The sequence below is a fragment of the Protopterus annectens genome, chromosome 16.part0, assembly GCF_019279795.1.
Source record: "Protopterus annectens isolate FY-2018-M chromosome 16.part0, PAN1.0, whole genome shotgun sequence".
Classification (NCBI taxonomy): domain Eukaryota; kingdom Metazoa; phylum Chordata; order Ceratodontiformes; family Protopteridae; genus Protopterus; species Protopterus annectens.
This window is the reverse complement of record NC_056750.1, coordinates 749,326,722-749,345,821: the sequence shown is the minus strand read 5'-3', so window position 1 is coordinate 749,345,821 and position 19,100 is coordinate 749,326,722. Positions and strand designations below refer to the sequence as shown.

Genomic DNA, 19,100 nt, shown 5'->3' with positions numbered 1-19,100 from the left:
AGGTGGACAGACCTTTTCAGTTTGGTAGTTTACAGTGTAATTATGGAAGTAGAAAAGATGTCATGTAGTTACTATGTACAACAGCAGTGTACCATTTATTTATTTTGTTTACAAAATGTCTGCTTTTTATCTCTTACAGCACTAGTCATAATTTATTTTTTATTATTTTTTGTTCTGCTTTGTGGAAGGTATTTTTTGTCTATAACTTTTCCCATGAAAATTTCATGCACAGCTCCCTTTTAAAGTATTTTTGTTGTGTTAGAAACATCTCACATTTTGTAAGAATGTAACTTTTCCTTGCAGTATTTTATGGAGATCAGAAGAGCAAAAAGCATTATGTTCTGTTAGTTGTACTGAATGTAATATGTAGTATTTAATATGTAAATGGAAATAATAGAAAATAAGAATAAATGTTACTATGGAATGTAAATACATCACAGATGGGGTTTTATGTGATCTGTAATATATTCGGTTTTACCAATATATACAGGATGAAGTATGCAAACTGTTTATTGTAATACCATTCAGTGAAGTGTGCATTGTATTTTTTTGTTGTAAGTAATCAGACTTTACAGCCTATGGAATTAAAGTGTTTTCACTGTAGGAAAATTATGAATAGTAGACTTGTTGCAATCAGGAAGAAATTATGAGGGGCTTCTATTTCTGCTCGACAAATTTGAGCACTACTTCAAGAGCACTTCTGCAGTAAAGCTAATATATAGGTCCAATGTGAGCACTACTTCAAGAACCCTTCTGCCTTATAGTTAATATATAGTTCTGATGTGAGCACTACTTCAAAAACACTTCTGCCTTAAAGATGAAAATAAAAAAACACTGCACCAAAAGTCCCAGCCAAATGTTTATTCACCACAGTATTAGCGCTTTCATTCCAAAACAAAGGAACTTCATCAGAAACTGCACCAGAGTTACTTCCTTCCTTTTTAAAGACTCAGAAGGAGGCTCCATGCTTGGACCAGCAATATTTAAAGAAGCACACAGTCTTAAATACACACTTAAAAGTAGCTGTAGAAGTACACACTTAAAAAATACTTACATAAAATGTTACATAAAATAAATATATGTCAATAAATGTTCCTTCAAATAATGAATCTGTAAAAATATATAAATTTAAAAGGTTTCATAAGAATAAAATGAAAAAAGTTGGATGTCATAAAAAATTCTGTCATCAAAAATACATATAGAAATATTGAAAATTACAAGTGTCCTCGACCTTGCCACATTAAGACAGGCAATTAGATTTGATTTTCAAAATACACTTAATAGATATTATATCATTAATGCCTGGAGGGGTGGTGGCATTCAGTAAAATTTGCTAGTGGAGCTCTCTCTTTTCAACAAATGTTTCCCAGTTACCACCTCTCTTGAAGTATTCTACTTTCTCCAAAATAGTGAAAGAAAACTTTTGAAAGTCATCACATTGCAACAAATGTTTATAAAGGACATTAAATTGATGTGCCTTACTGACTGCATATACATGCTGGTAAATTCTTGTCTTTAAATGTACAACAGTCTTCTCAACATAAAATGCCAGGCAAGATGAACAGAAGGAAATATATACAACCCCTTTTGTTTACAATTAAGTCTGCCTTTGACAGTAATTAGCCTTGGAAAACCATGTACTAGGAAACTACTACCTTCTAGAATGAATCTACACTGCTTGCATGCTCCACACCGTTTCATCCCCCAGTTTTTAGTAAAATTACTTTTGAAATTTCCACTAAATTCAAATAATGTTTTGAAGTTTTTGTTATTCTTAAAAACAGATCTGGGCTGCTACCCCAGCCTGTTTGTTAACCCAAGACTTCCAAAGACAGTACACCAATGACCACTAATAGCATTCTTTAAAGAGTAAATGTCTCTACTGTATGGTAAACCCAGTGCCTGGGTGTGGTCACCAGGACTCAAACTGACATTTTGCTCGTAGGTATTCTTTGTGTCCATCATATGTTTAGACTGTGTAATAATGGGACCATAGCAGAAATTCTGATGTTCCATAACAAATTGAATAATGTCATCTAACATATTCTCAGGATAACCCCTGATCTGATATTGTTAATCTTCATTCCATTCATCACTGATGGTTTCGGTTCTGAGCCCTCGGAACCTTGTCGGCCTTATACCAAAGCTCACCCCAGCCAAAAACTCTCAAGCTAAGATTTACCAATAATCCCCTTCTCCCTGTTACACAAAATCACGTTTTCCACATTGCCATAAAGCCACATTCAAGCCAGCTCTCAGCTAAGTCTTTGATATTTTTGGATATTTTGCTATTTCTAAATAGATAAGTGTTTTTCAGATACTGTATTACTTTGCTTCGTCTATACTTTCCTATACCTGTGTATCGCTAAGTCTGCTTCCTACTTTCCTGTCAACTACCTGTTGGTAATCTTTTGTGCCATCGTTGGTACATTCCCTTCTCTCTACCCACTGTGGTAATCCTTTAAATAGCATTGTTGGTATTTGTCCTACTCTCTAGCTAGTTGTAGCCGTGTTTGGTTAGAGTAATTTGTTGTTTTTCTTCTATTGTATCGTTTTTGTTGGTATTAACGTATCTGATAAAAATGGCGCTTCAGGCTTCAAACAATGCCTGAAGTGTGGGAGAAAAATGCCTAATAGTGACTCTCATGATGATTGTGTTTACTGTTTGGGTGTGCCTCATCTCAAGGTACAACCTCCTTGCTCAATCTATCTAGGGTTTAGCTCACACACCTTGAACGAGCATAAAAATAAATTAATTTTAAAGGGCCTTCTCAAATCACCCTTCTCAGAGGCTCTCTCCACGTCGGAGGGTTCACCCCCCCCCCCCAGGAAGAAGAAGAAAAAGAGGCCACATTCCCTTCCCTCCTCACCTTCTGGTGAGTAGGAAAGACCGCCAAAACTGAAAATTCCAAAGCTTTCCACACCGGAACAGAAGTTTTTGTCTACAGCACCATTTTCGGTACCATCTATGTCTATTGTGTCGACGCCGACTCCCTTGGCACCGGCAAAGTCTATGGCACTGACTGTAACTGATACAAAAACTTTTGACCTCAACCCCGATTACGACTCTTAGCCTTTCCACGGCTCCTGTACCTCAGATGGACATTGCTACTCCTATCGTCTCAAAAATGGAGATGGTGGTGCCATTAGACATGCAAGCACAGACCCGATATTCCCCGTCTGTGGACCCCTTCTTGGGACAGGCTTACAGTCCCTTCTTAGAGCATTCAGAGTCCCCTTTGGGGATATCCACTAGATCTACCAGAAGCCTCTCCGAACTCGATCTGGTGTATCTTGTGGACCAGCTGCTGACACCCAGGGGGATTCCTTCTGATTCTAAATCCCAATCCCTTTTAAGACTTGGGGTTTCTGCTTCACGGACTCCATCTTACTCTCCTCCTTCGTCCACCTTGCAGGTTTCGAAGCCCTCGGCACCGACGCCTCTCTCAGCACCCTCGGATTTGGTGCTGATAGTGGCTTTCACTTCAGCCCCGGAGTTGACCCTTTGGCCTTTGGTTCTGTTGGAACCAGGCTTTCCTCAGTTCCGGGATTGGACTACAGGCTCCTCGGTTACAAGTTCGGCGCCGACCCTTTCTGTGGTGCGATCCACAGTGCCAGGAGCCCTGTAAGTACCTATCCAGCTTGAGGCTCCACTCCTGGGAGTAGGCTCAGCGGAGCAGGGTGTGACCCCGGTTCCGAGGTTGTCTTTCTTGGTTCCTGGCTCCCATCCCTCTTCGGGCGGCCCTGCCTTCCAGTTGATGGAGAGGGCTGTTGCCTCTGTGAGCAAGCATTCGGCGTCGGAACACCCCATGTCCTCCCCCTGTGCTGACGCTGTCACAGGCCACCATCCCGGATCAAGCACGGGAGCCGCAGGAGGCCCTATTGCAGGGTGCCCTTTCCTCTGGGTCCTCCTCAGAAGCTCCCACTGAGGAGGTTTCTAGGAAGAAATCATGCAAGAGGAAGCATGTGGACTCCCCTGAGGAGTCCCTCACTGAGGATACGGATTATGATGAAGGGGAAGGGTCCCCAAGATCACCCCCTGAAGTTGTCTCCTTCGGAGACATCCTGGAGATCTTGAAACAGAGGGGTGTTTGGAAGCCCAAAAACCCTTTCTCGGAGGAATGCATTTTTCTGCTTGCCTTTAATGCTCCACAATCTACTCCTGGGTGACCCTGCCTGCAGAAGAGTTGGTTCAGCTTGTGGTGCAGCATGCCTGGAAGAACCCTGACGCTGTTGAAGCAATCCCCAAGAGACCAGATAAGATTTTATCTCCCCCTGAAGAACATCCACATTGTTCAAAAGGTCTATCAGTAGATACTATGGTGGTGGCTGCAGCCACCAAGAAAGAGCTCACTGAGGAGAGCCACACTGTTCATTTGCATAACAGGGAGTCCCGAGCGGTGGACAGACTGGGAAAGCGAGTATATGCTTCATCGACCTTTGCTATTCGTTTTTTGAACTACCTGGCACATTTCGCCAGACTTTAGAGAGACCTCATCTCCGAACTCTCTGATACTCTATCAAGAAAGGTGTCTGATGAGGTTAATGACAAGGTAGCCTCGCAGCTAGCGACCCTGGAATCGATTTCTAATTCATCCATGAGGTTGATTTCACATGCAACCTAAGGGTGGCTAGAGCTGCGGGTTCAGGTGCAGTTATGAGACGTCACGCCTAGATGCGCTTAAGTCTTCCTTCCTTAATGTTGCAGTGGAAGCATTTTCCCTGTTTGGCTCTAAAGTGAAGGACATGTTGGCCAGGTGTGAGCGGGACAGTAAAACCCTGCTGTGGTTGGTGTACATTTCTCCGCTCCTCAGTGTCCTTTTTCCAGGAACCAGAGAAGTGGGAAATTGTGGTACAAAAAGTTTCAGGGTTCTTTTCATGACACACGTGGCGAGTTCACCCCCAGAGGCAGAGGGGGCAACTCTTCCAGAAGACGCCCCTACAGAGACAGAGGGGGTCCAAATAATCAGGGTTCCAGAGATTCTTTCTCTGGACAGCCCTATAAGCGCTCCTGAAGAGCGGCCTGCTTGCTTTCCTCTGGAAGCAGTTGGGGGACATCTTTCACTGCACCCCAGTGCCTGGCTATCTATTACCACTGACTCTTGGGTGCAGAGGATAATATCCAGAGGTTACCATATCCTACTTGACTCCTACCCAGAGCCTCCAAAGTGAATCCCAGACATCCTACCCAGTCTAAGGGAAGAAGCAGCTCTACAAATAGAAAAGCTGTACTTCAAAAGAGTCGTCCAGAAAGTCCCACCAGTCCAAATAGGATCAGGATTTTACTCAAGGTTCTTTTTGGTACCAAAAAGGACAGGGGACTGGAGGCCAATTTTGGTCCTCAGCTGTTTAAACAAGTTCATCAGCCAGACAAAATTCCGGATGGTCATGGTTCAGTCCATTCTCCCCTTTCTGGGAGAAGGTGATTGGATGTGCTTGATAGATCTTCGGGATGCGTATTACCACATCAAGATGGACAAATGCTCCAGAAGGTTCCTTTGCTTCCAGCTGGGAGCCAATCATTACCAGTTCCATGCCCTGCCCTTCAGACTCTCTACAGCCCCCAGAGTGTTCACCAAATGCATGGCAGCAGTGACAGCTCACTTGAGACTGCAAGGATTCCGGGTGTTTCCATATCTGGACGATTGGCTCCTCACCATTCCCACCAAGCATCTACTGGTAACAGCCTTGCATTACACCCTCTCTTTGGTGCATCACCTCAGAATACCCATAAACTAGGGAAATTCCAGTCTAACTCCAGCACAGACCCTGGATTTTATAGGGGTAACGTTCAGTACCTGCTCTTGCTTGATCTCTGTCCGGGATCACAGGAATCAAAGACTAAGGATCCAGCTTCAAGTGTTACTCTGTCATGACTTTGTCCTGGCTCAAAAGGTCCTGCAGCTGCTAGGGTCAATGGCAGCATCTATATCTATAGTACCCCTAGCAAGGTTTCACATGAGACTCTTACAGTGGTTTCTGTTGACCCAATGGTATCCAAATCAACAACCATTTTCTTCCCAGATTCGTATTACAGATCGGTGCAAACTGGATCTTTTTTGATGGCTGAAGCCAGACACTGCACTTAGGAGCTGACCTTTCCATCCCCCACAGCCCAGCGCCATTGTGACCATGGACGCTTCTCTGATACAGTGGGGGGGCCATTATCAGGGAATGACTGTCCAAGGCATATGGTCTTATCTAGAGGCCAATCTGCATATAAGTGTTCTAGAACTGAGGGCAGTGATTTTAGTGTTGCAAACATTTCAGACTGCCCTTCCTTCGGGTACAGTTACTATTCAATCGGACAACATGTCAGTAGTTTGGTGCATTAACAAACAAGGAGGAACCAAGTCCTATCCCCTATGTTGAGAGGGCATGAGAGTTTGGCAGTGGGCAATAGCTTCCGACCACTTTCTGATAGCAATGCATATCCTGGGGAACTCCAACATGATCGCAGACAAATTAATCACGTGCATTCTCCTGCTTCACGAGTGGTCCCTCAACCCCAACTTAGCAGTGAAGATCTTCAGCCATTGGGGCCAGCCTTGCTGCAACCTATTCACCTCCCTGTCCAACTACAAGTGCAGCAACTATTTTGCCCTAATTCCCCCACAGGGGGAGTCCCCGAGGGATGCAATTATCCACAAGTGGCCCACTGGACTTCTTTCTGCTTATCCTCCCATTCCTCTGATTGCTCTAGTTTTGGAGAAAGCTCTTTGTCTGAAAAGCAAAATGATCCTCATAGCCCCATTTTGGCCTCGACAGGTATGGTTCCCCTTCCTCTGGCCTCATCTTCTTTGCAGACCGTGGATCTTGGGTCCAAATCCAGATCTGATATCTCACCCTCAAGGATTGAGCCACCCGAACTTGTTTAGCCTCAAGCTCACAGCTTGGTTTCTCCACTTCCAATGATTGCCAGGCATTGTAATCTTTCCTCTCCAATATGTGACATTATTCTAGCTTTGCATAAACCATCCACCAGAAAACTTTATGCTGACAAATGGAAAAGATTTTTGATTTGGTCTAGACAGAGAGAATTAGATCCCTTTTCTGCACCCATCTCTGCTGTACTCCAGTACCTGTCTAATTTCTTCGAGGAGGGCGCCGCAGCTTTAACTATTCGTGTCCATTTAGCTGCCATTTCGAATTTTCATAATGGTTTCGGTGACTCCTCCTTAAACTCTCATCATCTGACCAAAACCTTTTTGAAAGGAATCTATCATTCAAGATCTCCAGTTAAGCAGCCCACAGAACCCTGGAGTCTCACACTTGTCTTGCAGTCTTAGACATGGCCCGCCTTCGAGCCAGCAGCCATGTGTGACATCAAGTTTCTGTCCTGGAAATCCCTCTTTCTGGTGGCTATTACTTCGGTCAGACGCATTTCCGAGCTCCAAGCTCTTTGTACCATTCGTCCTTATTTGATTTTTCATAAGGACAGAGTATCACTATGGACCAATCCTTCCTTCCTGCCTAAAGTGATTTTCAGGCTCTCCATTAATCAGACTATTGATTTGCCATGTTTTTTCCTAACTTTGTCAACAAAGGAGAGTAGTGTTTACATTTACTGGATGTTCACAGACAATTGAGGTTTTACCTAGACAGAACAAAAACAATCAGGAACTCAGACCAGTTATTTATTTCTTTTTCTGGTCCAAAAATGGGAAGGTCAGTCTCTAAAGTGACTCTATACTGGATGTTCACAGACAATTGAGGTTTTACCTAGACAGAACAAAAACAATCAGGAACACAGACCAGTTATTTATTTCTTTTTCTGGTCCAAAAATAGGAAGGTCAATCTCTAAAGTGACTCTGTCCAAATGGCTCAGAGACTGTATAACTTTCATTTATAACCTAGAAAGGAAATCTGTCCCGCAAAACATCAGGCCTCACTCCACCAGATCAATGGCAACTTCTGTAGCATTCCACTCCAGAGCTTCAATGGATGACATCTGTGCAGTAGCTACATGGGCTTCCCCCCATACCTTTATCACTCATTACAAGTTGGATCTGGTGTCCAGGGGATGGGCGTCCTTTGGTTCAATGGTGCTCAGGAATGTTCTTCCTTAGGGCCACCCATGCATATAAGGTAGCTGGGGACTCTGTCCCATCAGTGATGAATGGAATGAAGATTAACAACATCAGATAAAGAAGTTATGTCTTACCATACCGTTCCATCTGTGTTGTTGATCTTCATCCATTCATCACGTTCCACCCTCCTTCCTCCTTTTAGAAGCTCTTGGGGGATTTTTGGGTCCACTTCCTGGACTAAGGGTTTTGCACAGAGACAGCCTCTGCTTTTCCTATTAGGGCAAACTTGATCTGAGGTAACGGGGAGAAGGAGTTTATGGGTAAATCTTAGCTCAAGAGTTTTGGGCTGGCACGAGCTATGGTATAAGGGCAACTCCGTTCCAAGGGCTTGGAACAGCACCCATCAGTGATGAATGAATGAAAATCAACAATACAGATGGAACTTTATGGTAAAAGATAACTTATTTTTTCTGAACATATCACACAACATGTTGACCTCTGTTTGAAATTGTGTGTCATCAGAAACCAATCTGCTGAGTCTAATTAATTGTCCCCTCACTAAGTTCTTTTTTTGCCAGATGGGGTGTTGACTGTCAGAATGCAAATATGCATTTGAAAAGGTGTTCTTCCTAAATATGTTAGATTCGTATTTGTGATCCTCAGAGTTCTTTTATAATGAGAAGTCTATGGTCTGTTTGTCATACTGATGGATGAATTCTAAGAAGTCAGTAGAGTATTTTAAGTAATCCATGAATGATTTTAACTCTTCCAAGTCAACCTTTTACAAAATAAAAATGTCATCTAGGTACCTCAAATAAACTTCCAACTTGGAAGAAAAGGGTGAATTCAGAACCATGGAGGTCTCCCAAAACCATAGGACCATATTAACAAAAAATGGGGCTGAAGCTGCCCCCATAGCCACACATCTGAGTTGTTTGTAATATTCACCCTCATAGTAAATAAAATTATTTGTCAGCACTAACTCCATAAGTTGTAGCATCAGTCAAGTTTCTGTCATACTAAGTCTGGTACCTCAAACCATTGCTTGTTGGAACCAATCCAACCCCTTCTCATGAGGGATTTCAGAAAACATCTTTAATGTCAATAGTGACAAACAAAACCTCTTTTGAAGATGTAATTCCAGAAATGGTCTCCAGAAAATGCCAGGAGTTTTTAAGTAAGTGTTGTTTGCCCGCAGGAAATTATTTGAGTTTGTAGTCAACAAGTTTGGCCAGAGGTTCTGTTTTGGACCCTGCAGTTGTCACAGTGGGTCTTAGGGGAGGGTCAGTGACCAATTTATGGATCTTCGGGATACCAAAGATCCCTGGGATTCTTGGTTTGTTAACCACTAGGAACTCCTCCAGGGTCAAGGACAGGTCATAAGTCACAAAGATATCCTCCAATAGTAAATCTATGGCACGGTATGCAATGTTGATTTCATTGTGAGACACTTCAATAAAACATTTTCCATTGTGCAGATAGTCCAACATCTTGAAGGAACAAAGATGTTTGTCCATTATGACCACTCCTCACCCTTATCTGATTTCATAATGAGTAGGTTCTTGTCACTGGGCAATACCTGCAACAACTCTCTCTCCTCATTAGTGAGATTGTAAAATGTATGTTTTCTGTTCTTATTGCACCATTCCCTCACACTTCCTTCACACAGTTGCTCGAATAATTGTATACTGGGTAAACGAGGAGGATTGAGTGTGCTAGTTCCCTTTAGGCAAGGATTAAGTGTACTGTCATCCCTGGGTGCCAAAATGCAATTTAAATTCTGCTTTCTGGTAAACAATTTAATTTCAGTAATGAGGTCTACAATGTCAGGCTGCCTAGAAGGCATGCATTTAAATCTTTTTAGAAACAGTGTACTAAAGATGTTAGTAACAGTGAAGGTAGAAAAGCTGTATATCTTACAACCACCAAAATTAAAAATAAAATTGGTACCTTGGTCTCCATCAGTTGAATGGTCCGAAGAAATTACTTCTGATGCCATCTGTTTCGATAATTGGTCCTTCGAAAATCCTGATTATAGTGACTTCCACTAGAATTGGAGACATTATTAGCCTGTCTTTCCTGCAGTCTCTTCAATCTTTGGGGACCATTAACATCCTCTACATGTGTCTCGTATGTTTCACCTGAATTGTTGTTAGGAAGCCCAGTACTGTTTTCTTTAAATTCACTTCCTCTTTGTGGACTTGGGTCGACCTTTTAGCCTTGTCATCATGGATATCTCTTACAATCTTTTTTTGCTTTCTCTTAAAAGAAGCTGTTTTGTGCTCAGTAACTTTGTTTAAAACTGCCTAGAAATCATCTGGTCTCTGTTCAAACAACAAATCTTTCTTAATTTCCAGGTCCAACTTCTGAATCTCCTCTTCTAAAAGATCAATTCGCCGTAAGTTGTCTCAGACAGTAATGCTCATATACTATGTGCCTATACAGTCAAAGAATTCCACCAACTCCATATGAAAAACAGAACCATGTGTTACCCCATTGGGATATTTCCGGATTCATAAACCCTTTGGTACACATTTGTTGGCAATGGAAAATTTAAAAAATGAATTGTCCATCTGTAGGGATTTGTACTTAGTAACTTCTCAAACTGATTAATTCTGTTTTCAAAAGTAAGTTCACAGTCATTAATTAGTATGTGCTTTGCTCAGATATATCCAAGATGGTTATTTCAATCAAGAAACTTAGTGTCATTGGACTGCTTTCACGTAATATCCAGGTACAAGTGAATGACATTAGGACACTGCATCCTCCTCAGATTTGTTTTCTAGAGTATTAGAACTGGAAATTCATTCCAAATGTGTCTCCCTTTTCACTCAAAGGTTGCACAAACTCTCAGTGACCAACACAATCACAGTCATCAGAATGTCTCCATATATGGGTTACAGGAAGAAGCTAAACAAAATGATGTTGTAACTTTTGTCCAAGCCTAGATACCTGCAGTGCTGGGCCTCAATCATTTAGTTAAATTAAGAAGTAAAGAACACATCACTACCTTACAGCACCTCTGTCTCCAGGGCCAGACCTTGCCTGTTTATAGTTAGATAGTTACATTTCTTTCCTGCAGATGGAAAAGGTGCTACATGCTGCATGGTCCAAGCCAAATCTGATACACATGAGGCAAAAATTTAATTTTTGAATCATTATCCCTTTCCAACTCCAATCCCTTTTTGCTGGTAGAGGAGTTCAGAGCATGGTAACCTGTGATCAAATTTCTAAGGACACAGAAGTTTAAAGTTATGACCCTGCATGACTCAGAGTCACATCCCAGGATAATCAGAACACCAGTGCTATTCCCTTCCTTAAGGAAAAAAGTTTGCGCAGACATCAGTCTGATGTGGAATGGATGGCTCGGCATGGGAAATGACAAAGACAACTATATGGTGAGCACACTATCTTTCCAAATTTTAAAAGTCTAAAGGCATCTCTAACCTCAAATACTGTAAGTAGTCAAGAAGTAAATACTTGACTTATAAGAGCTAATACAATTGTAATTTCTTTTCCATGTTTAAGTAATATAGCCCATACAATGTATACTTTTAAGACTGAAAACTTTACTGACCCTCCTGATGTTTGTTGTACAGAAGGTACTGCCTAGACATGCTGGCATTTGTGATCCATTATGCATAACACTCATGGGCTGATGCTGAATATAAAGTTAGTCACATTTTTTATTTCCCCACTTCTTTTAGGTACTTGTAATAATTCTGTTGGCACCTTTCACTAAAGCTTTAAGTTGTACAGACTTCATCCTTCATGTTGAAGTTTTTTTTTTTATAAACAAAAAACATCTTTATTAAATTACCAGGCATGACATGGGCAACCTTACCTTTGTATAAATGAAAAATAAACCTTGGAAATACAACTTTATTTGCAAACACTGCGGTGGTGGTGCTGCGGTAGCGTTGTCGCCTCACAGCAAGACATTGTGCCATTCGATTCTCAGCTAGAGCGTCTTCTGTGTGGAGACATGCGTGAATGGGCGTACCTTCATTGAAGGTTGTGCGTCAGGGCTGGCAAACTCGGCATGTAAAAAAATCTACTGCCAGTCATTAGTGGACTGGAGTTCCACTGTGCCGACCCCTAACCGGGAAAAGCCGAAAGACACAAATACATTGCAGACCCCATTGAAACAACTGTAATTGCAAACATCATTTATAATATCCAGTCATTGTCAGTTAAGTATTACATAGCTCATTCAACATCTGACTTCTTTTAAACCTGATTCCTCCTCTCCATACTTTTGAATTTGGAATATTAGAGGTAATTATACCAGATATAAGGGGTGGACCATGGGCATTAATATTAGAAAAACAAGAAGCCCTATGGCAATTAAGGATGAACTCTCTACAATGGCCAGGACTGAATGACAGTTTTTCACTTGCTTGTTTTTTAAAGTTAAAAGCTCTGGAAAGATGAATTTTACATAATAGCATTTTATATGTTTTATATTTGATATTAAATAGGATGTTTTAGTTGTATTATATTTATATATGAGATATAGTATATTTATTCATTTATTAGGGTATGTTGTATTAGTTATCTGGGGGGGGGCATGTTTTAGGATTTATTATATGCCATTTAAGTATTTAAATGAAGTGGATTTTATTAATTAAATCACTTTGAAGAAGTTTCTGACTGAGCAGGGACGAAAGCTTGTGCATATAGCGTGGGTTTGGGTGTGGAATAAACTTTTATGCTTTAAATTTACCTGGTGACATTATTCAACTTTCTCTACTTGCTTCAACTGTTCTCCAGCTCCATTTGTGCCGTTTTTTTGCTTATTAGTTTGTATTTGCGTTTTTTTCCTCTTCTGGATGTATTGTTCCCACAATTTCTATTTTTTCATCTGTAGTTTGCTCCTTCCCTTTTGTAAAGATCCAGATTCCTGTTGTTTTTATCTCTGTTACTATATTCACTACTTCTAGTACAGTTGGTTTAGACTTTGATTTCCATTTTCTAGTAGTTGCTTTTTTAGCAGCCACCATAATTAGACTCAGCAAGGCCTTACTATATCTAGGCAATTCCGATTCTGTAGTTTGATATTTACTACAAAAGGCTGACAAGTACATAGAAGTTTATTTTGACACCACAATGTATATGGGCTGAGCAACGCACTTTATTGCTGCCATTAATCCTGGACACATCTGACTTCTAAATTACAACCATGAACAGGAGCACTGCCTACCTTCCCTTTTAAGACAGCCAAGTTTACAGGGTAAACATTCACAAAACTATTGCATTTTATCTATCAAGTTCTATTTTAATGCATGTCAACAAACCATTAAGCCACACCCTCAAGGAAAGTAAATATATCAAGTACAGTTGTACTGCATTGTTCAGCAAATCTGATTATTTATTTAATAGTATTAATTGTACTTGTAAAAATAAAAGTAAGACTATATATATTATGACTGTTTTTATTACATATTTATTATAATGGTAAAACATATGTCAGTGATATTGTTTGAACACATATCAAGCTTGGTTGCAGACCTATTAATCTGCTGTAGTAGCTTTTTTATCATACCTGACACATTTAGTTACTGGTTGTATTCATATATTTTGTGAGCAAGATTGTGTATGCAAAGACCTTAGTTCCATGTTCACTACACTATTGCTGATAGTCTCTCCTTAGCATGATGTTCCACTGATGCTCTCATTAAATAAATATAATTTATGTCTTGTTACTTTGGGAGCTCTTAATGTTTATTAACTGTAATAGTTGCTGAAATATTAATAATTGTTGGAATATATCTGTTGTGTATTATTTTAGTATTATGTGGTCGCAGTTGCCTAAGTTAGATAAACAGCACACAACTGTATTCCCTCTTTTTATCTTTAAAACTTTGTCTTGTACATTTCTGGGCCTTAGCTTTAAAAAAGGAGCTTCTCATGTGCTGCTTAAATTAGTAATAGTCTTGCTCAATGTAAACACCATGGTTTGCAAGAAAACAAACAGGTCATACCAATTCCACAACTATCTAGGGGCCTTGACGTTACTTAATGAAAGTATTAATGGGTTATGCTTATTCATTAAAAAAACTCCAGGCTGCTTACATGGTTTAAACTACATGCACCAGTCATTGTGACTTGCCAGTAGACCCAATTATTATGTTGCCCACTCCTGCCTGAATAAACAATCTACAGGTTGGTACCATGTGACCAATTTATTTACAACTCATAGGCAAATTACAGACTGTATTAACCAGGAATTATTTCTTATAATTATTAGATATCTTCATTTTTAGTTTATTAATTATAAAATACTATAATTTCTATTGTTCAGTACTTTCTTTTTGTAATTCCACTCATAATTCATTATCACTCATTTCATTTCCTTGAAAAATAGCTTTGTTCTGCCAAAAGTCTTGTTTATTGTGACAAAGTGTTTCTAAGACTAGCCTTGCTGTGACAACTGGCCTGCCTTCTCACTCAGTTTGCCTAGCCTATCATTTTCTTCTTTGGCAATTTGTAATGGCTGGTTATATGGCAGGCTGTTAAGGCTGATAGATAAGTCCTTCAAACTGTTCGTTTAGTGGGAAGTTCTTGCTTTAACCCATTCTGCCTCCTGTGTGGGAATACCACCTTTGGCTTTACTCCTAGTAGAAGCATCTTGGGTTCTTACTGACCACTGGCCAAATTGAGGCTTCCCACATCCAATTCAGTTCAACATAAGTTCTTATCCAGATCCCCCTTACTTCCTTATCATGAACCATCTGTCCCACACCCTAGAAACACCCTACCCAAGAGATAGTCTTTTGCCAGTTGCTTTGTGGGTTAGGTGAAAGGGATTACTGGTGTCTAGTTGGTTTTGAGTTTAGTAGTTTATACACCAGTGTCTGACTTATCACTTTTCCATGGTTGGTGTAATCCCCTACTCTTGAATTATAAATTGGCCCCACCTAGCTGGCGCTCTGGACCATCTTCTACTCACTTTGCAACAGCCACTAAAGCTTATACAAACTGGATATTACCCTAGAATGGAAGGGAAGGCCAAGGACAAAGTAATTTGTTCTTAAACTTCCATTGTCAAACAATAAACATACCAAGTTAACCAGCTGTAGTAAAAGCTGAAATCTGTGTTACTCCAGATCATGTTCCTAGAACTATTGCCTGAGTATAAACTGTGTGCTAAAGACTGGGTAGTACTAAGATCTTTCAACAAAGAACCATGCCAGCAGATTCAATGACTTCTTTATTCAGTCCTGATGGATGAGTGATCTTGTTTGGTGAAGATCAGGTAATTGTTAGTGTATTTATATAGGTTCATAGGTAGGTACTAGGCTATCGGCCCAAGGGCCTACTTAAGCCTAGCCAGCAAGGTTCCATAGCTTACGCTACCCAAGAAAGTTATTTTCCTGTGCCACTGTCCAGCAGAGACACAGAAGTGATCCCTGGGGTGTATTTCCCATTTCCCATCCACTCATCAAGATTTTTCTTGAAGAGTGCTAATGAAGAAATTTGCTTGACATAGATGGGTAGCTTGTTCCAGAGTATAGGAAGTCTCTGGGACAGGAATCTATCCCTCCAGCGTGTCCTGTTTATTGTGGTGACAAGGTGTAAGTCCCTAGAGCGTGTAGCTCGGAGGGATTGGGATTTCTTTAGGTGTAGCATGTCCAACAGCTCTGGGTTTGACATAGCTTTATATGTTAGGCAGAGATCACCTCAAAGTAGGCGATATGCTACGGAGTAAAGCTGGTGTTTTTTGAGGCAGTCAGTGTAGGGCGTTTGTTTGAGGCCAGTAATCCACTTTGTGAGGTACTTCTGTGGCCTTTCCAGCTGCTGCAGATGTCTTGTGAGGTACATTCCAAAAGGGGCGTTGTACTCTATAATGGGTCTAATGAGTGATGAGTAGAGGGGGAACAATGACCTCTTTTTTCCTGGATGAGAACCCTTTCATGATGAGGTGTGCCACGTAGAAGGACTTCCTGACTACTGTGGCGATGTGACTATCAAAGGAGAGACTACTGTCCACCCGGGTCCCAAGGTCTCTTATCACGCATTCAGTGTTAAGTTGATTGCTGCCTATGTGGTAATTCATGGGTACAGAGTTTTTACCAAAGGGAATGATACTGCACTTTTTGGCATTGAGCTTGAGGCCATGGCTCTGACACCAGGCATCTGTGTCAGTGAGGCCCTTCTGTAGGATGTCCACATAATTTGGGGACTTGACTATGGCTCCTAGTTTGGAGTCATCTGTGAACTTCGTTAGCCAGAGGCCTTCTGTGTTAGCCTGTACTTCATAGAAGTAGATACCAAACAGGAGAGGTCCCAGGACGGAACCCTGTGGTACTCCACTTGTCACTGCTTTGAGGTCAGATTTGGAGTCTGCAACTTTTACAGTGTGGGTTCTGTCAGTGAGCCAGTTGGCAACCCAACTTGTGACATAGAGATTTATACCTAGTTTAGTGAGTTTAGCTATAATTTCAGAATGGGGGATGGTGTCGAAAGCCTTGGCGAGGTCAAGATAGGCTGTGTGAACCACCTTACCCTCATCCACGGCTTTGGAGACTGCCTCAAAGAAGTCGATCAGGTTCAGAAGGCATGATCTGCCTTTCACAAACCCGAACTGGGTGGGATCCAGAGTTTGGAGGTTACCAATGTCTTTGTTTATGAGTTCCATGATGATACGTTCCATGGCCTTGCAGACCAGGCTCGTTAGGCTTATAGGTCGATAGTTCCCGGGATCAGTGGTGGCTCCCCCTTTGTGGAGTGGGATAACTGTTGCTGTGCACCATTCAGTGGGCACAAAGCCTGATGCAAGGCTATTATTGAACATGGTGCTTATGTGGGGAGCCAGTTCGTTCTGAAGTTCGTGTAAAACGTAGCCTAGGATGTTGTCTGGTCCCATGGATGCTGCGTTTTTGGCTTTAGAGAGTGCAGCTTTTACCTGCGTAGTTGTGATTACAGGGACTCTGCATTCTTCCTGTATAGATATTGTGGGCCCTTTAGGGGGTGAGAGGGGGGTAAAGTTAGCACTGGACCGATCTGCCAGGATGTTGGCAATATCAGTTGGTTCTGTAATTTTCTATATGGTTACATAGGGGTAGATGCAAGGTTTGATAGGTTTCAGATGGTCTAGTTGTTGGTGGAAGAAATGCCAAAACAGTTATTACAACTGCTCTTCATAGGTAGACTCATACAGCCTTCTGTGGGCTCACTTTTCAAATGTACTGTGTGATCATGTGCCATTGATGCCCATTTGTCTGACAAATTGTAGAATCTTATCTTGCAAACTGCTGCTAGCATTATGATAAGTTACAATTTCTAATTACAAGGACCACCTGTTCGATACTAGCGACAGTTTTACATAATGTTGTTAGCATACTGAAAATGGGCTCAGTTTCATTACTTTATATATTCGAGAAACCATATGAAGCCATTGTAGTGAAAGGATAACTAGGATGGCTTGAATGGTAACTGTTTATATTACTGAGATTCACAATGACTAGTTCCAGAATGTGGAGAAATAATATAAATATGTTGTTACATGGTTTACTGTCATTTTTGCAAACGACATGCTGTCGGCAGTTATGCTGCCGAAAATCAGAATATCATTTGCAAAATGTAAAGTGAGTTGGATAGTCGAACACACTTATGCAAATGAAGTAGTGCATTCGCATAAGTGTGTTCGACTATATGTACGAGATCCCGGTACAGTGGGGATAGGAAATTCATCCATATCCCCACTGTAGTGCGATCTCAGAGTTGGAATAAATTAGTAGCAGGGGGTGTGAGGAGTGCAGGGGGGCTTGCCTCCCTGCAGAAGCATCATATGTTGTATAGGAGTTTGATTTACAATAGCTCCTATACGGCTATTACGTTACATTTTTGGCAACAATGTCGACTCAAATATGTCGTTCATTTGGGGCGACATTGTGTACGCGCGAAATGTTTAGTTTCGGTTTAACTTTTAGTTATTTCAAACGGCAAATATTTTGCTGTTCGAAATAAAGATAGTAAACCTAAATATATATATATATGTGTGTGTGTGTGTGTGTGTGTGTGTGTGTGTGTGTGTGTGTGTGTGTATATATATATATATATATATATATATATATATATATATATATATATATATATATATATATATATATATATATACACACACACACACACACACATATATAAGTTCAGGAGGTATGGGGGTTGCAGAGGGAGCTTGCCCCCTGCAAAACGAGTTTAAATCAGAAACATGATGTCCAATATTTGCTGTTCTTGTGTATTTTTGTCTTTTTTTTTTACATTATTGGACTCAGCACTGTGAGTACTGATGTTTCAGTAGGAAGGCTGACCAAAGTACTAGGTAGATATGATGCAGTAAAACAAAAAGGGATAAACTTTTACAAAAGCTGAAAGCCACTGCTGAGCATCATGTCTTTACACTTGAATAAAATGCCACTTTAAGATCCATTCAAACATTACTATCTTCTGTAATTACCTTACTGAGTAGAGCAGTGGAGGTAGAGTAACCATACAACAAATAAATTAAACTAATTTTCACCAGTTATCAGAAATGCAAAAATTCTTAATGGGGATGGCTCTGAAGGAAGCAGATACTTTTAGCAATCACTTTGCTATTTTGTCTACTATTTTATTAACTAAGGGTATGCAATTCCTTAGGCCTTGTACTCTGAGAAAGCACATGCCAGAACCCCTATGTCATTCACAGATATTCTGGTACTCTGCTGTATAGCTGTTTACAAAACTGTTTTTCAGGATGAGTCCAGGTATGCAGTAGGCCTGCAAATAAAGTCCCCCCGTTGTCTAAGATTTACAGACATGTGAATTAAGGAGTATGATGTGCAGTGATACCCAGATCCTTATGAGGTCCAGGTGTGGTTTAACTGCACCTAAACTATGAAAGACATCCTCAGTCAACCAGGAAAAAGCTTTTCTTATGCTAAACTAAACATGGCTGAACAATGACAGCTGATTATTATCTACATAAATTATTATATTTTTGCAAAGTAAGTGAAGTAAAGCTGCATACTGTAACTCATTATTGTGCATACAGCCACTGTAAAACACCCATATGTGCTACCCTTGAT

The 19,100-nt window shown here is 40.7% G+C and overlaps 1 protein-coding gene across 1 annotated transcript in view; it reads left to right on the top strand.

The window, feature by feature from the left end:
* The window catches only part of PAPPA (pappalysin 1), a 3,990,201-nt gene that overhangs the window by 3,108,458 nt on the left and 862,643 nt on the right, over nt 1-19,100 (top strand). The window lies entirely within an intron of this gene.